We start from the raw sequence: 16,888 nt of genomic DNA on the forward strand, positions 1-16,888 counted from the left end.
CCAAAATGTAACAAAGCAATTGGTCCAAATGAGAAGATGAAATGCTTGACATCTTTATTTTTAAGGAGTCAGATGGGCAGCGATAATCATACTACTTTTGTGTCGGAAAACAATACTGTATGTCATTACTCATTGATTAAATATTATTAATCACTGATAAAATGTCCTGTAGCTGATAGCATGTTGTTTTCCTGCAAGTCTCCCATTGCAGCAAGGAATTGTTGTTCTCTTTACAGTTCAAACCATGAATCATCTTCATTTCTCATGTTTGTTTCAAGTTCAGGGAGAAGGAAGTTTTTTCCTTGAGTCTTGGGGGGGGTGTCTTAAAGACAAAGGCGAGAAACTGGGCGTCATCCAAAGCTTCCTGTTTTTCTTGCTCTGTTAGTTATAGTATATTTACTTAGAGAGTGTGGACAGATGAGCACTGCATGCAAGTGATTCCAGATTTGCTTTTAGAGTTAAGTAATATGTACATGGAAGAGTTTGACACATGTACAAACATTTATAATGTTTATGGTTGAGTTAATGGTTCATCTCAAGTCAGCCCACATCAGACTTCTCTGATTGGCATTCTCCTGCAACAACCACAGGAATTTAATTCAGATTTCCACCTCAAAAAACAAAAATGCATTGTTTAAAGGTATAGTTCACCCAAAAATGACAATTCAGTCATTATCTACTCACCCTCATTGAGGGCTGGGTTTATTTTGTCAGTCCACAAAACACTGCTGGAGTTTCACAGGAAAACAGTGTTGCAGAATCTCTCAAACACTGGAAGTGAATGGTGACCAGTTTTCATATGTAAATAACAACTGGAAAAAAAACATAAAATGCCTCCATACTGCTCATCTGGTGTAAACCAAGTCTCCTAAAGCCCCAACTGGATCAGGTTCTATTTAGGGCAGTGGCTCCAGTCCTTTTTTCCTTAGAGCTTCCCCTGATTGCATTTACATATTATTAATAATATTACAATGGCTTCCATTCCAAGAACCTTTGTCTTTAGTAAATGTCTCTTTTCTTGTAAGCTTATTTTTTTTTCTTTTGACACAGTAGGCTTACACACAGTTTGAGAGCTCACAGGGGTCTAGCCTACAATTTTTGAGTGAGAACAAAAAATTACCTTTTTAAAATAGTTTTAATACACGGTAAATCCAAATAAATAAGCACTACTCAAAACAATCAAAGCAATCAGTTGCCACAAGTTTCTTGGGTTTATAAACTCAAAGGTTGGAGGTTATCAGAGCTGAAATATTTAGAGTAAGTGTTACATGTGCACTTTGACTACCATTAAATTAAAATGATTGACTAAGCCAACTTGAATATTTTCAGTAAATGCAACTCAGAATTTTCATTCGCCCCTCTCATTACAATGAGTCAACAGAACTGAAAAGATTCTAGGTATATTATTATTTACTTCATTATTTCATATTCAGAAAACTCAATATAGTAATGAATAATGAAATGAATAACAGTTTTTTTAATCTCTTAAAATTTTTGTCTTTTAGGGAACTTCTTAGGGACCTTTTTTCCCTCATTAATGAAGAATTCTGATTTTTATAAACACAAAAGAACCGCAGGTTAAGAACCAATAATTTATAAAATACCACCTGTGGTCCAAGCTTCCTACAAGGTTCCTGCAGACAGAATAGGGGTTAAGTTCCTTAGTTACTTAAGCCATGTTTCCCCTCACAGTACCTGGATCTTTTATTCCCAGGAACTACTTTTCGAGGAACTAAAAGATTCCTTCAGCATGCTTGTGTCTATGTTTCCATCAGGATATAAAGTTCCACTAATTTTAGGCAAATATTCTGCTGGTGTACAGAAAAACAACAGCTGTTTTTCACATCATTTTTGCGCACAAATGCCCCACAGCCCTGGGCTTTGTTGTTGACCTGTCTGCCATATGTTTTTTTTTTGTTTTTTTGTTTGTTTTTTCTTTAACTCCATGTTGATGTCAAAGCATAATAAAGTAAGCTGGTGTTTACAAATGCATACTTTTAAAAATTGTGGCTGAAATAAAATGCTAATTAGAAATGTTCAATGCTGCAAGCCCCATCCCCAGTGTTCCTGTACTTATAGAAAATACTGCCCCTCAAACAGGTGCTTTTTTGAGGGGGTAAAATATTGTCCACTAACTTTAGTTAGACCCTGATCCTGTGGTGGGAACAAACTGGGTTCATCCAAAGGTTCCTTGTCCCTGGGGAACATTCTGCAATGGAAACACAGCTTCAAGTAAAACAGTTCATGCTGAGAGGTGCTGCAGCTTTAAATCTCTTTATTGATTTTGCTCCATCACAAGACAGTGTGTACTGTGTATGAAATGGACCATAAGATCCTTCAGCTGTGCTGATGGTCTGTTTGAGCTGCACAGTGGAGGGAGGCAGTGTGAGCTGAGGCGTGCAGGGAGTCAATCAGCAGTTGCAAGGAGCCTGCTATCAGCCATCTCAGATGACTGATAAGAGCTAAACACTGGGCTTACATTCCTGAGCTAGAACACAGCCTGGACACAAATAAGACCACGTATTCACAGCCAACCCAATATCACACCAAAGTGTTTGATAGACCCACCAGTCAACTGACTAACAGTGTTGCATTTTTCTCACTTAGATGTGAAAAAGGCAGTCAAGTTAGCAAAATTATATAACATCTAGATCAGGGGTCTGCAACCTGAGGCTCCAGACCCACATGTGGCTCTTTAGTCCCTCTTCAGTGGCTCCCTGTGACTTTGGCAAAAAATGACGTGGAATTGAATAACATTATATTTTTTTTTTAAAATTTTCATGTTTCATTATTGTAGGTCTATGAAAAAAAAGAGACAGCTCAACATTTCAAGACAACATACTACATAAATACATACTACATCAGTTTTGAGCCCAAGTCAAATTATTCAGTTCTGAGATATAATAGATAATAGATAATATGGATAATTTACTTTTCTTCTTTAGATAAATTTAAATATTTGCATTTTAGAAACCCCAAAATGTTGTATTTAAAAAAATGATAGTGTAAGCCATTTAATTTTTATAGCAACAAAATAGTAACAAATCAGGTTCACAGTTAACTGTGACCAAATCTTTTTTTTATTTCTCTAACTTTAAATTTTACTAGAAATTTATCTGAGGAAGAATAGTTAATTATCTCAACTAAAGGTCAGCAGAAAGTTTATAAAAGTTTGAGTTGGACACAAAACTTCAAAATCTACTGCAGTATGTTGTACACCAAATTTCAAAAAAGTGTTCATATTTCATCAACTAAAATATCCAAGACTGTGTCTATGGCTTGGTGTCTTTTTTTTGTGATGGTGACTTGTCTTCTTCAGTCTCCAAAAGCTATGGCTGCCAAAAAAAAGTCTTCAGGGAAAAGAGAGCATTTAATAGTTGCAGCTCCAGACAGTCCCCCCCCCCCCCCCTTTTCTGTCCAAAAATGGGTCTTTTGATTGTAAAGGTTGCAGACCCCTGCAGATTTTCAAAACGGAGCTTGCTGAGACACATTTATTTCGATTGCAGTTTGATTAGGTTTAAAGGCATAGTTCAACCAAAAATGAAAATTCAATCATTGTCCAATCATCCTCATGCCAACTGAAGGTCAGGTTTAGTTCTTTAGTCCACAAAACACTGGAGCTTCACAGGAAAACATTGTTGCAGAAGTACTGACCAGTTTTCAAACGTCTCCGACTTGCCAAGTTGACTAAAAAATGTTATTTACACCATGTTTTTAGCCTGAATCTTCACTGTAGATCCTTAGCTTGGAGCCACATTCATGTGCACATGCACACTTTCCACCTCCATAAAACTCAATATGACCTGATCAGATACTTCTGTGTAGTGTTGTGATGGTAGTGGCACTGAGTGAAATTCAATGCTCATCTATAAATCTGTATAAAACCATCTTACCCTAAAACTAACCATAGGCACCAAGAGCAAACTGTGTATGCAGTTAACAACACTGAGACAAAGAAAGAAATCATTCCAAAAATACTGACTTAAAACATTAATGAAACAAACGTAATCTATGATTTTGCAGAATTACCCAGTATCAATATTCTGTCTAGTGAACAGTGTTGGGCAGTAATGAATTACTCAGTAATATACTACTAGAATATTATTACTTTACCCAGTACGGAGTAATGTAAGGGATTACAATTTCAAAAACAGTAATTATACTACACTTACTGATCTAAGTTACTTTTTAACCTAGGTAGTCTATATTATGATGATTTGTACATGCAGCAGGTCAGGGCAGGTCATGATAGCTGTTAGCCAAAAAGCTAAACAACAGAGGACGAGGGAGAGAGGCAGGCAGCAGTTTGGCTCCTCAAGGGAGAATATGTAGTCATGGAATCTAATTTGGCCACATTCAGAGACTTTGTTTCTACCACAGCCCGCATCTGGACAGCTGACAACAAAAGCTTTCTGGCTGTTAACAGTTCACTGGATCACGTCAACTTTGGAGTGCAACAAGGCCGCCAACAAAGTACAAAACTAAAACTATAATAGTACAACATGCAATGTCACTAATTACTTTTGATAACAAGTAATAAGTAAAGTAATATTATGCTAAGTTTTTAAAGTAGTAATGGTAAAAACTTTCTTTTCAGTCATTTTCATCATTATGTATTGCTGTCTTTTCATCCTGTTATATCTTTTGCCCCATTTTTGTCTTATGTATTGTTTTGTTGTTTTTGTCTTGTTACAGCACTTATTTCTTGTTACACAATTTTCATTTTGTAATGTTGTTTTTGTCTTGCAGTAAAACTAAAGTTACCAGCTTTTTTTGAAAATGTAAGGAGTAGATAGCACAAATATCTGTGTTAAAATGTAAGCAGAGAAAATAAAAGGCTGTCAGAAAAATAAATAATCAAGTAAAGTATAAATACCTGAAACTCTACTTAAGTAGTACAGTAACAAAGTATTTGTACTTAGTGATAGAGTTAGTTAGAGTAATAAGTAAAAACTTGACAAACACTGCTGCTGAAGCTCAGCGTAAGATCAATCAGGAAGACTATATGTCTCAATCACCCTGACTGTTTTTCTCTCCCCCTCTCTCTTTACTCACTTATTCTCAATCAGCTTTCCATGGGTGTTCACTCTTCAATTAACCAACCAGATTTAGCCATAATCTCCATCAGCCAATCATGTCATCAAAACTTTAAATCTGTTCTCCTCTCTGTCACTTTCAACTGTCATTTCTGTCTTGTTACTCTTATCTATGGTAGAGTAATATATGGAGACTCAATACAGGGACAGTGACAGCCGCTTCCAGGTGGATAGGTGATGCCTAAAGCCAGTAGTTGGTCTGAAACCGTGTTTATACTCCTTTAATTATGCTACAAGGAAAGCACTGCAGCAAAGACTGGAGCTTGTCTTGACAGGCTGACAGAGCTGTGACCAATAAATCACCTTCCTGCACCCTTATCATTCATCAGCCTCCAGAGAACAGAGGTCTGCTGGTGCCGGTGAACAGGACTCTCCAGGCTGTGGCCCACAGGGAGTGGCTGCAGACAACAGTGCTAAACAAATCACAGCTGTGTTCCTGTGAAGCTGAAGTGCTGAGGTGTTAGATTCCCTGCATACAGATAATGAGTGAATGAAGAGCATACACAGGCTGGAGTTTATGACCACAGAGGTCACTGAGCAGAGGAACTATGTGGGAGGCCACATGTACACTCAAATATCTCCTACACTGGAATTGACGTATCCAGTGTTTGGGTAATTCACTTCTGTTTCCACACAGCTTTGTTACACATATTTACATGACATTTATAGACATTTTGTGTGTGTGTTGTGGGAACATTGCCAGCTCACCCAGTTGTCTTGTTGTCACTTGTATTTTCCCATATTTAGATGCAGATACATGAGTACGTGAAGAGGGTGGACAGAATCAGGACACCACAACATAACGCAGTCCAGTCTGACCATCAATATGAGCATATACAACAACCTGCTTATAAAGTGTTTTTCAGACTTTATAATAGCACCAGTGTTGGGACGGTTACTTTAAGAATGCATTCTGATACAGTTACTAATAATTTTTGTTAACTTTGAATTAATTTAATTAATTATTTTCTCGATTAGTTTGTTGTCCATAAAATGACAAAAATGGTGAAAAATGTTGAAGATGACGTTCTCAAATGTCTTTTTTTGTCCACAACTCAAAAATATTCAGTTTACTGTCAGAAAGGAGAGAAGAAACCAGAAAATTTTCACACTGAAGAAGCTGAAATCAGAGAATTTATAATTTTTGTTCTCAAAAAAGACTCAAAATGATTAATTGACTATCAGCGTAGATGCAGATTAATTAAACCATTGATTAATAATAAATTAATCATTGCTGCTCTGAATGTTTTTTGTTCATAGTTAGGTTTATTAGTTTGTCCAGCTGTCTCTTCCTTTGTTGTGTGCAATTTATTTGAGTGACTGGGTGTTTTAGAGGCCATGATAATGAGTTGGGAGCTGTGTGTACACTGTGCATGTCAGTATATCATTCTTTATTTTAAAATTGTAATCCTGCTAACAATCCCTGTTTTAACTAAATGTATCTATAATCTGATTACAACTTTTTTTTAAATCTCTAACTGTAATGGAATACAATTTCCTATTCTCTGTATCCAGATTTCATAATCACAATATGTGTAATCTGTTACTCGCCACGCCTGAAAAGCACATACAGTATCTCTAATGCACATTTTGCCCAGCCTCACACACACAGTGACAGAGTGGAGCCAGGGATCTGCGGGCATTTGCAGGGATTTCATGAAGCCCGGTGTCAGACTGAAGGCTTCTTCACATCACTGCGGCTGTTGGGCTGGTCGGGCTCTTTGCTGTGTTTACAGACCAGGCTTCCTTTGTGTGATTTCAGCCTCCACCCAGCACCTAAACACAGACGGGAAGAAAGTGATCCTCTATGAGGAACCAGGCCACACATTCAGCAACACTGATATCTAGTTTACATCAATTCATCTTGGCGAAAACTGATATTGCAGTATGTAAGATAATGACACAAAATGAATAAAGGAAGATGCAATAATAAAAAAAAGTTTAATATAATATGATATAATATTTTAAGCTTCTGATATGTGAGACAGCTGATTTTGGCCTCAAAGAGTAATTAATTGCTGAATTAGTTTTTGACCAGAAAAAAACAGCTGCAGGTTGTTTGTTCAAACACATTAAATGACATGTAATGTCTTGAAGTGGTGTGAACACTGAGTGTCCTCTCTCAGTATAAACACAGAGTGATGTCAGAATGGATGGTGGGCCACACAAAGTTTGCCAATGCAGACCATGATTTATGTCCTGTTTTGTACCAACTATGATACCATTTGTTTTTAACAACCACAGTCTTTGCCAAATATTTTTAGTAATTACCATACCTCATACTATTATAGAAGAGTGGTGGTAAGAATGCTGAAAATCTAGACTCAAGTATAAGTACTGTTACAATACTAAAATACGAGTAAAAGTATTGCTGTTGGAAAAATACTTAAGTAAAAGTACAAAGTACTTTTTTCACAATCTACTCAGGTTATAAGTAACTCTTAACTGTCACTGTTTAATACATTATCAATAGAGGTTTCTGTTCCTCCAAATCTTCAGTCCAAATTACTCCAACTTCCTCTGTTTTCCTCAACCGTTAGTTGAAAATGCTTACAACTGATTAATTATTAAGGATGTTTTTCACTTTTTTCTCATTTTCTTTCTTTTTTCTTTCATTTTATTTTGTCAGTTTTTCCTCGTGTTAATTTCATTTTTCAACAAACAAACAAACAAAACAATGTCAAATGAGCTGCAGTTACTGCCATTTCTAGACTATAGATTAAATACTCATGGATACACTTTTAATTGGTTAAATTATCAATGCCAATTAATTGACGAATGATTGATCATTAACATCCTTACTCTAAACCTGTGCTGCCGCAGTGATTAGTTTTTTGTCCATATCTCCCAGTTCTCACTGGCCAGTTTGTGATCAGATCATCTGATTGGCTACAAAAATGCAGATAAAAGTTTTGGATATGAATTCAACTTGTACTCAGTACTCAAGTATGGCTTTGAAAGTAACTATGTAGATTTCATGGAGTAATGAATACTTATGTACAAGTAAAAGTACAGACTTGAACATCTACTCATAGAAGTACAAGTACCCAGAACAAACTACTTAATTACAGTAACTTAAGTGTTTGTAATTAGTTATGTCCACCCCATTACAGTATACATTTAAAGTAAGAGTTACTGTCAAGTGGTAAAAACTAGACCTTTAGGTAATTTATTTATTTTATTTACTTATTTGTTTATTTTTGTCTATCCAGATTTAAAAATAACCACAAACCTATATGAATAGCCAAGAATGAACTAAAGTACAATTTACCCCAAAATCAAAAATACGTATTACATAAATACATGGTTTGTTGTGAGTTACAAGATTCTGTAGATATCAGTTGATCATCTTGATTTTGGGAAAGAGACTTTCCTGTTGAGTTTTTCTAATTTTTTCGGGCTTTGAGCACTACAAGCTGAGCGCCATCCAGCTCAGTTAGTATTAATTTTAGGGTGAACTGTCCCTTTAAAGACCTCCAGTTGCTCTTCTTCTTATCACATCCAATGTGTTTGTGTCGGTTATTAATAGTCCCCCAAACAGCAGTGGACAGGTCAGGCTCAGGATGTTATTGCACTAATGTGTTAGTCAAACGTCCCTTTCCTGTTAGCTTTTGTACAATTTCCACTTGTGAAACACTGCTGCTGTTATTTCTACTTCCACTATATCTGCCTTCACCAACACTGCTTCACTAGTATTAGCATGTAGAGTGGCATTAATCACTCACCAATAATGAATTTTTATGTAGACAGCCTTCCTGTAATAACACCTTGGAAACATCCTGTCTTGTTTTCCTGCCAATTTAATTAGCTAGCATTTGTTCCCATGAAATGCTACAAACAGGCTGTTCTTACAGGGTGAATACCTGTATGTACAGTATGCCCTGTGCTCAGGCTGGTACGGCATTCATTCAAAAGCAGGTCAATAGCACTGTGCTGGGAACATACTCAAGAACACAATAGCTCAGGTGAACTGAATGGCCTTGTACTGTTGCTCTAGTACTCATGCGTCTGTTAAACACACACTGCAGTGTAAGTTACTGTAACACCTGAAGTTTGTAGCAGTGAATTTCCACGACTCCACAGTGCCACATCTGTTATGCCTCAGCTTGCTCAGGAATGTTGGAAAAGCTGGTTTGGTGCGTCGGTATGCAGGTAGTTGCGAGATCAGAGGTGGGCTGTTCACCTGTTGGAACACGACTGTTTGCACCTTGTTTCCAAAAACAGGGAGGAGAGCTGGAATGGGATCTGATAAAGAGATGACTGTGCAGTGCCATGGCATCTGCAGAGCAGACCCTGGTTCCTGCTGAGGGATAATGAATAGGATGGTGGTGAGGCATGTACAGGAATTCACAATGAGCTGAGGACACGGTGTACCATCAAACCTGGAGAATAATGGGAAAAGCTCACTAGTCTGAGTTTAGATGACCTTAGCTGATAAACAGTAAGCTTGTTTCACCAGCAAATAGTAAGAGATAACACGGAAGAATTGACTGTAAGTCATTTATTATTCATTTTTAAGAGAAACACTGGGGAGTCAGGGCAGTACAACAGCTAATATTGTTCTCAGCAAACTATGTACACAGCAAATTTTGTCTTTTGGAATAAACTCCCTGTGAGTCAAAAAAAAAGCTCAGTTCTTGTGTACATGCGTGACCATCGCATAGACTCCAGAGCTGAATAAAAATAACAATTTTCCTGAGTTGATCTTGAACCCCTTTGTGTGAGTTAAAACTTTACTCCTCGGGTATTGAAATTCTAATCTGATATACAGTATATGTAACACTAAAACTGAGTTAATTTAAATATTAACTCATTACCAGTGTTAGGAGGAACACTTAGATATATATTTAATTCAACCCTTTTTTAGAGTTAACAATTCTATATTATTCATATATTTTATGTAAAAATGACTGCTGCACAACATACCATTTAGAACAGATTTTTTATTTAGAAAAACTAATCATTTACATTTAAACCACCTTCAAGGTCATAACAGTGCAGCTTTAGTTAGTAACATAAAACAGTCAGTAACATACACACTGCATTAGATTTAGTCAATAAAAACTATAAAATACTATACTACTAAATAAAAGAGCGACAAAAAACATAACAGCAGTGTCTGTGTCTGTGTCTGCAACAATGTGTAACATGATGTAAACTCCTGGATGACTTTGTCTTTAAAACTGGTGTTCCATTTTTGCAGGAACCTTGATGTGACCTCTTCTCCAAACATCAGTGAGAAGTCTTGCAAAACCTAATTAAAAAGGAAAGGACAACTATTTCAGCCACCTAATGTAAACCTAATATTTTAATACAACTTTTTCAAATTCATTTTTAATATCTACCAGTTCTTCCAAACCAACAGTGTGCACATGTTTGTTTGGAGAGGGAAAACATATTGTTCTAAAAGGTTCAACACAAAAAAATGGCTGCCTAAACTTTATCTTCTTTACAGCAGAGCGAGCAAAAAGCCAAAGTCCAAATGCAGCATACTCTGAATAATATGGGGAATACAGAGCTGGCTACGTTCAATACCAAATTCAAAACAAACACACATAGCTTAGTCTACCAGCTTCAAGAAAAATGCTATGTACGCTATACCTACCAAATATTTTATAATAGTTAAGTTAAAGGCAAAAGCAAAAAACAGGCTCAATCTTACCTCACTACAAAGTCCAGTTTCAGCTTGAATAAACTCTGCAAATTTAACACTTTCACACTTTTTTGCTAACTACCAGAGTCTTCTTTCCAGAAATTTGCTGTGTATGTATAAAAATAATAGTAAAAGGATTTCATGTCAACACGTTCAACAACTACATAACTAAACCCCCCCCAAAATAACCACTACAAGGCCAACATATGTTGAAGGATAAGTTTAGTTTAACAACTTAAGCCTTTTTATATTTGCATTGTTTTTTCCATAATTTCAGGGGAACACATCACTATTCTGGCCTGTCAAGAAAAACTAACAGATTAGACAAACTTATTTGAAAGAGAGAAGACTGTATTGCTTTGGATTGCAGCCCATGACAATTACCCATGTTGCTGCCCCACCCCCACCCCCACTGAAGACCTTTGTACAGTGTCGGTCTGAGCTATTGAAGAGAGCTTTAAGGTCTGCAGCGTTCCTCCTCCGTTTCTTTATCAGCCTTTTTGTGTGAAGTCATCAAAGAAATCAACCAGCTCCCCGTCTGTCTAAAAAATATAAATTATCACAGTTTCCCCTGTGATGTTAAAAACTGGATTTTAAGCAGTCAGTCTTGTCAGCACTGATCTTAGATAGATGTTAGAGGTTAGCCCAGTGGGTACAGAGATGTTACATTTATAATGTAGTTATTCTGTCTTTCTTGTGTTACTTTGTATTGTGCTTGTGTAAGACATAGACATTGGTAACTTGGTCGCTTAAAAAATGTAGCAATTGTTCATTTCATATTTCATATTATATTTTGTACCATGCTGTGTGTATTTGTTTTTTATTATGTTAGGCACCTGCAGTGGTAACCTGGTCACTTTATAAGGTAGTTATTGTGTATTTCATATTGTATTTTAGACTGTGCAGTGTGTTCCTGCTCTGTTTATTATTTATTATTTACTCAAGTCTGTATTGTACTTTTATTTATTGCATCTACTTGTTATGTGTAGGACTACAGCTGGAAATGAGCATTGTCCTTTTATAAATCTAATAAACTAAACTAGACTAAACTAAACTAATCATACAGTGTAACTCTTCCCAATTTACAGTGTAATTACCTGTACATCATATACCAATAAAAATCTGAGGTAAGAATCAAAAGAATCTGTGCAGTAGATATTTTTACTACCAGCTGCCTATTCTAATATTACAGGGTACAGTATGACCATTACAGAGCTAGACATTTTGGGAAAGATAGAATAATGAGTTCTGTAGCATTCTATAAACTTGCTGTGATTTATTAAAAGATATGTACTACTTACCAACACAAGAGGGACAGAGGTGTTTCACATCTTGTTCCCTTTTTCCTGCATGCATGTATTGGTATGTACTGTACTGGTACACAAATAACACTGTAACCCAATAATACTGTCAGTTTGGAAGAAATAATCTGTGTGGGTGCAAATGTCCTAAATAAAACAAACTACAATGCATGCAGAAACACTGATAATGTAGTAAATCAACTGTAAAGTGCTGACATACTGTCTAAAGCAGTATTTATCTTTGGGGGGGTACCCACTTTTTAAAAATGATGAACCAGCACAACCAAACTCACAATAAGTTTGTCAATAAACCTTTACAACAGTTAATTTGTGCAGAAATAAACATTTCTGACCATTTTCATTTCCACATCACCTTCTCTTGCCTTGACGCATGATATTGACAACAAACACATATATTAAATACTAAAATGAGAAATAAATGTATTTAGGGCATTAACAGGCATTGTATTTCCTCTTCTCAGGAAAACAATTTAGGACATTTTCATAAATGAGAAAAAAAAAAAGTTAATTTAAGCTGAATTAACGGGCTCTGTTTTTTTCCTCTCATCAGTAAAACAATGCACACATTTTAAATGCTTTATAAAAAGAAAGGTGCACTGCAAATTTGCTGAATTTCTTCCATAGTATTTTATTTATTTGGTGACCCAAATAAAAGTTCCTGTGACCCACCTGTGTGTCACGGCCCAGTCCCTGGGAATGTCTGCTCTAAAGCATTACAGAGATAACAAAGGTGCATAGGTGACATCTATGGGGGGCATTGGATTTTATGCTCCAAAAGTTCCACCTCCAGTCCTGACGCAAAGCAGGAAAAACATTGTTGTAAAATTGCCATAGACTAATGACTTTCATTGACATTTGAAAGGACCACAGATCACAGGTAATAAACGTGGCATTTCATCCTTGCAGCTGTTGCAAAATTCAAGCTGCATGCAGCATGAACAGTTTATTTAATATTCATTAAAATGTTGATTAATAAAGGGCATTCTTCTGCTTCAGTAAGTATTGATCCTACAGATAATACACTAAAGCGGTCAGGATTGGAACCAGCATTTCTCCTTGTTACATATTGAGTTGCCTGAAATATGACCAATGAGTTTCAACAGTAGCCAAACTGATAAGATTATTTGGCAAAAATATTAATCCCCAATCCTCACCACATCACATTATCTAACATTACATTACCCCCCACCCACAACCAGTGTTCAATCCAAGTTGGCTGCCATAAAAAGGTGAATAGTAAAATTATGATGCAAAGTGTTTGTTGTTACTGATTATAGACCTACTTCCGTTAATAAACCCATCTAAATCTTTGACAGGATTGCCCCCCAAAAAACTGATAGCATCAGTCATTTCAGACAATCTGAAAAAATCAGTATAACATCACAACAGTTCTAGTGTCTGAGCCCTGTAGTTGCTATAGAATTTATGACTCTTGTTTGCTAGGCACAAAGGAGGAAGTAGAGTGATGAGCCATAAAATCTGCAGACTGGAGATCTGGAGACCACTGTTTATTTCTCAATTCCTGTTGACAGTCAACATTGGTTGCTTGCCATAACCATCTCAATACAGTTGCTATTATTGTATCCATGATGACGAAGGTCCCCTAATCATAATAGAGTAACCTTTCGGCATATTGTAAATCAAGTGGTCTGAAAGAAAACTAGACTTCTGCACCTCCTCTCGGCTCTGTTTTTAGGCTTCAAGAAATCTGGCCTGTGACGGTAGACTTAACCAATCACAGGTAATACAGAGGCTGGGCGTTCCTATTGGTTGTTCACCATGCTTAACCCAGGAGTTTGTCAACTCATCCAATTACTTTTAACTTTAATTTCAGTTGTGTTCATTCATGTCTGTCAAAGGGCTTTTGCAGAGGGCTGAGAGGACCGAGCAGAACTGAGATATAGAGCTGACAGACAGCTGCTCAGAGCCGGGGAGCTCTGCAGGAGAGGGTTGGTGGTAGAGTGGAGTTTCTGGAGGAAGAAACACCGCAGTCGCTCTGATGCTGACTGTTTCAAACTTTTGGGATTAAGAAGCGGATTTATTTTCACTTCTGCTTCTCAACCTCTGCAGCAGTGACCCACAAGGACATTGCGGACCAGCCAAAGCAGAACTCTGGGATGAAAAAGTGGATTCATCTTCACATTTGCTTGAAAACCTGTGTGCCGGGGCAACCACACAAGAGCCAACCGTGCTTTTTAGTGTAAGATAATTGTTCTCTCTGTCAATGCTGACTGCTGACTGGAGGAGAAATGAATTTGAAATACACTTATAATATGTATTAATACACTGACAGTAAAGAGATGAGGGATATGACACAAACACACACACACAACTGATGCCTGTCGGTCTATGCTCACTTATGATTACCTCCATAGACTGTTGCATGCGTGCATGATGCACATGCTGCTCGTCTGGCAGGAGCAGCTCAGGAAGGAGAAAATGAAACCCACCTCATGTACTGGAGGTAAGACTCAACATTCAACTGTTTATTTAGGCTTTTCTACCTACTGCAGCTTTAACTGCAAATATGACTCTATTTGTTGACAACAAAGAATGATAACCCTAACCAAATTTTTGTTAAGTTTCTGTCTGTGTCTATTTGCAACCAATATTAAGGTCATTGCATGGTTGCATGGTTGGTGACACAGGAAGAGGACCTGAGCAGGTTGGCTCACCCACCCAGTCAAGTGAGCGGTGCTGCTGAACAAGGGTTTAGGTAAGACTTACGTCCTTTTGTTTTTTTTAAAGCAACTAAAGGCATTGTATGTTGTGGCCTGTTAGCAGCTGAAACAGCCATAAGACTTACTACTAATTAAATCCCTGAGACCCAACAATAAATACTGTAACCAAGCCCACCTGTAATGTGACCCATACTGCCACTGGTTTGATTTTAGTCTGCTTTGAAAGTCAACTTGCAGAGAGTACAAACTCTCTAATGACTGATAAGCTGTCAAAGTGAACATATTGAGTTTCTTGGTGTTTCTCAGAGGTGGACTTAATGATTTGCAGGCCCTATGCGAAGACAAACATAATGCAGGAATGAATCTTTTGCAGTATTGCTATACATGAATAAGTGCTGCTGATTGTTGTTTGTTTAAATGAGTAAAAAATAAGCAGATATTCTTGGATATATGTGTGGCCAGGCCCAGCAACTTAAATGCTGTGGGCTTGAAAATCAATTTAAAAATTTTAGAAATTTAATTGAGTTAAAACCGACAACGCCATCTAGGAAGTTACAGAGCCTAGGACCCTGAACAGGCTCACAGGTTCTACCATAAGATCAGGGGGGCAGAGTTAAAAACCAAGCAGGAGGATAAAAGTCAATTAAAATGTTATTTATTACAATTAAAAATAAACATTGATGGTACCATCAATCACTACTGTTAAATTATAAAAATCAACACTTAATAAAATACTAAAAACAATAAAATGCACTTCAGGGTGGTTAAAGTACTAAGAACGATTGTTCAGCAGTCCAATCCCAAGCAGCAACTCTTCCTCGGCTGCTTGGCGTAGCATCTGCTGCAACCCGCATGTTGACTTCCCACTTCACTCTGCCTCTATAAAAGTGCATATAATCAGGTCTGTCACTTATTGAGTAATTAGGTCATGCCCCAGGATGTGCGTGTCTTTTTCAGGGTCATGACAATTCAGTCCACTGAACACACCTCAAAACAGACTAAAAAACAAGCAAAGCGATTAAAAAAAACAAAAAAAACCATGGCAACCAAGGTAAAATCGTATAAAAGCACACAAGGTATAATAAAAGCACAGCACACCAATAGAAACATGCAAATAAATAATAACACAGCAAAACATAGCACACACACAAATTTTTGACCCTGTGTGTTTGGGACCTTCTTCAGTCATGGAACTTTAAGCAATAACACCTTTTGCCTATTGTTTAGACCGCCTCCTCATTTGAGGCCAGCACACTCATCAGGGTGGGAAGCATCCAAGCAGAAATATCACTAACATCTGCCAAAACATGCACAACATCATGATGGGAACTGGCTGCAACCCACGGAACATGAATCACCGCTGATCAGTGACATTACTGTCTGTCCTCCCAAATCTGACTTACAGGTTGTAAATGTCTCAGTATTCACAAATACAACAAACAACCAACACTAACTCTAAACTCATATTCTGATTTACACAGAGGATATTATATTTGGACTTTGACCAAGCTCAGTGACTCACAGCTTCTTGGAGTTTAGGTCAAAGGTGAGCACATGTTCCCTTTTCTTTCAAAGGAGTAGAAACATTTTGCCAGAAGCTGAGCTGAGGCTTGTCTGCCATCATACTGTCTGAGGCTGTATCACTGCACGCATCAGGATGTGGAGGTAAAGCAGACACATGTGTGCTGGCAGATGGTTGGCAGCCCATAAGGGCTCAGATGCAGACAGAGATAGCAGCTACACAGAAAGAGTTTACAGTGGGTGTGTCATATTTACTCTAGTGACTCTTTGAATGTGTTATCTTTATTGAACATTCACATTGGGAACATTGTGAGTTTCTGTGATACCACTTCAGCCTGGCCCCACTGTGAACTGACAACACAACGGATGTGACTAAGAAAGCGGTCTTTGTGTGGAAACTGACACATAACAGAGGGATCACCAGCAGAAGTGCAGAATATAGCAGTAAAAACCTCCAAAAATAACCTTCAGAGTTCAGACTTGAGATCAGTTTCTGATGGCTCTATAAAGCCAAAGAGAAATGATGTGTATATCAGCTGGTCCGTGGATCACATGCATGCTGAACCATAGAGGGCGATCCGTACGGGACACGGATCAACTGCAATCCGTTGCAGC

The sequence above is a fragment of the Lutjanus erythropterus genome, chromosome 21, assembly GCF_056507025.1.
Source record: "Lutjanus erythropterus isolate fLutEry1 chromosome 21, fLutEry1.hap2, whole genome shotgun sequence".
In the NCBI taxonomy this organism is placed as follows: Eukaryota; Metazoa; Chordata; class Actinopteri; order Lutjaniformes; family Lutjanidae; genus Lutjanus; species Lutjanus erythropterus.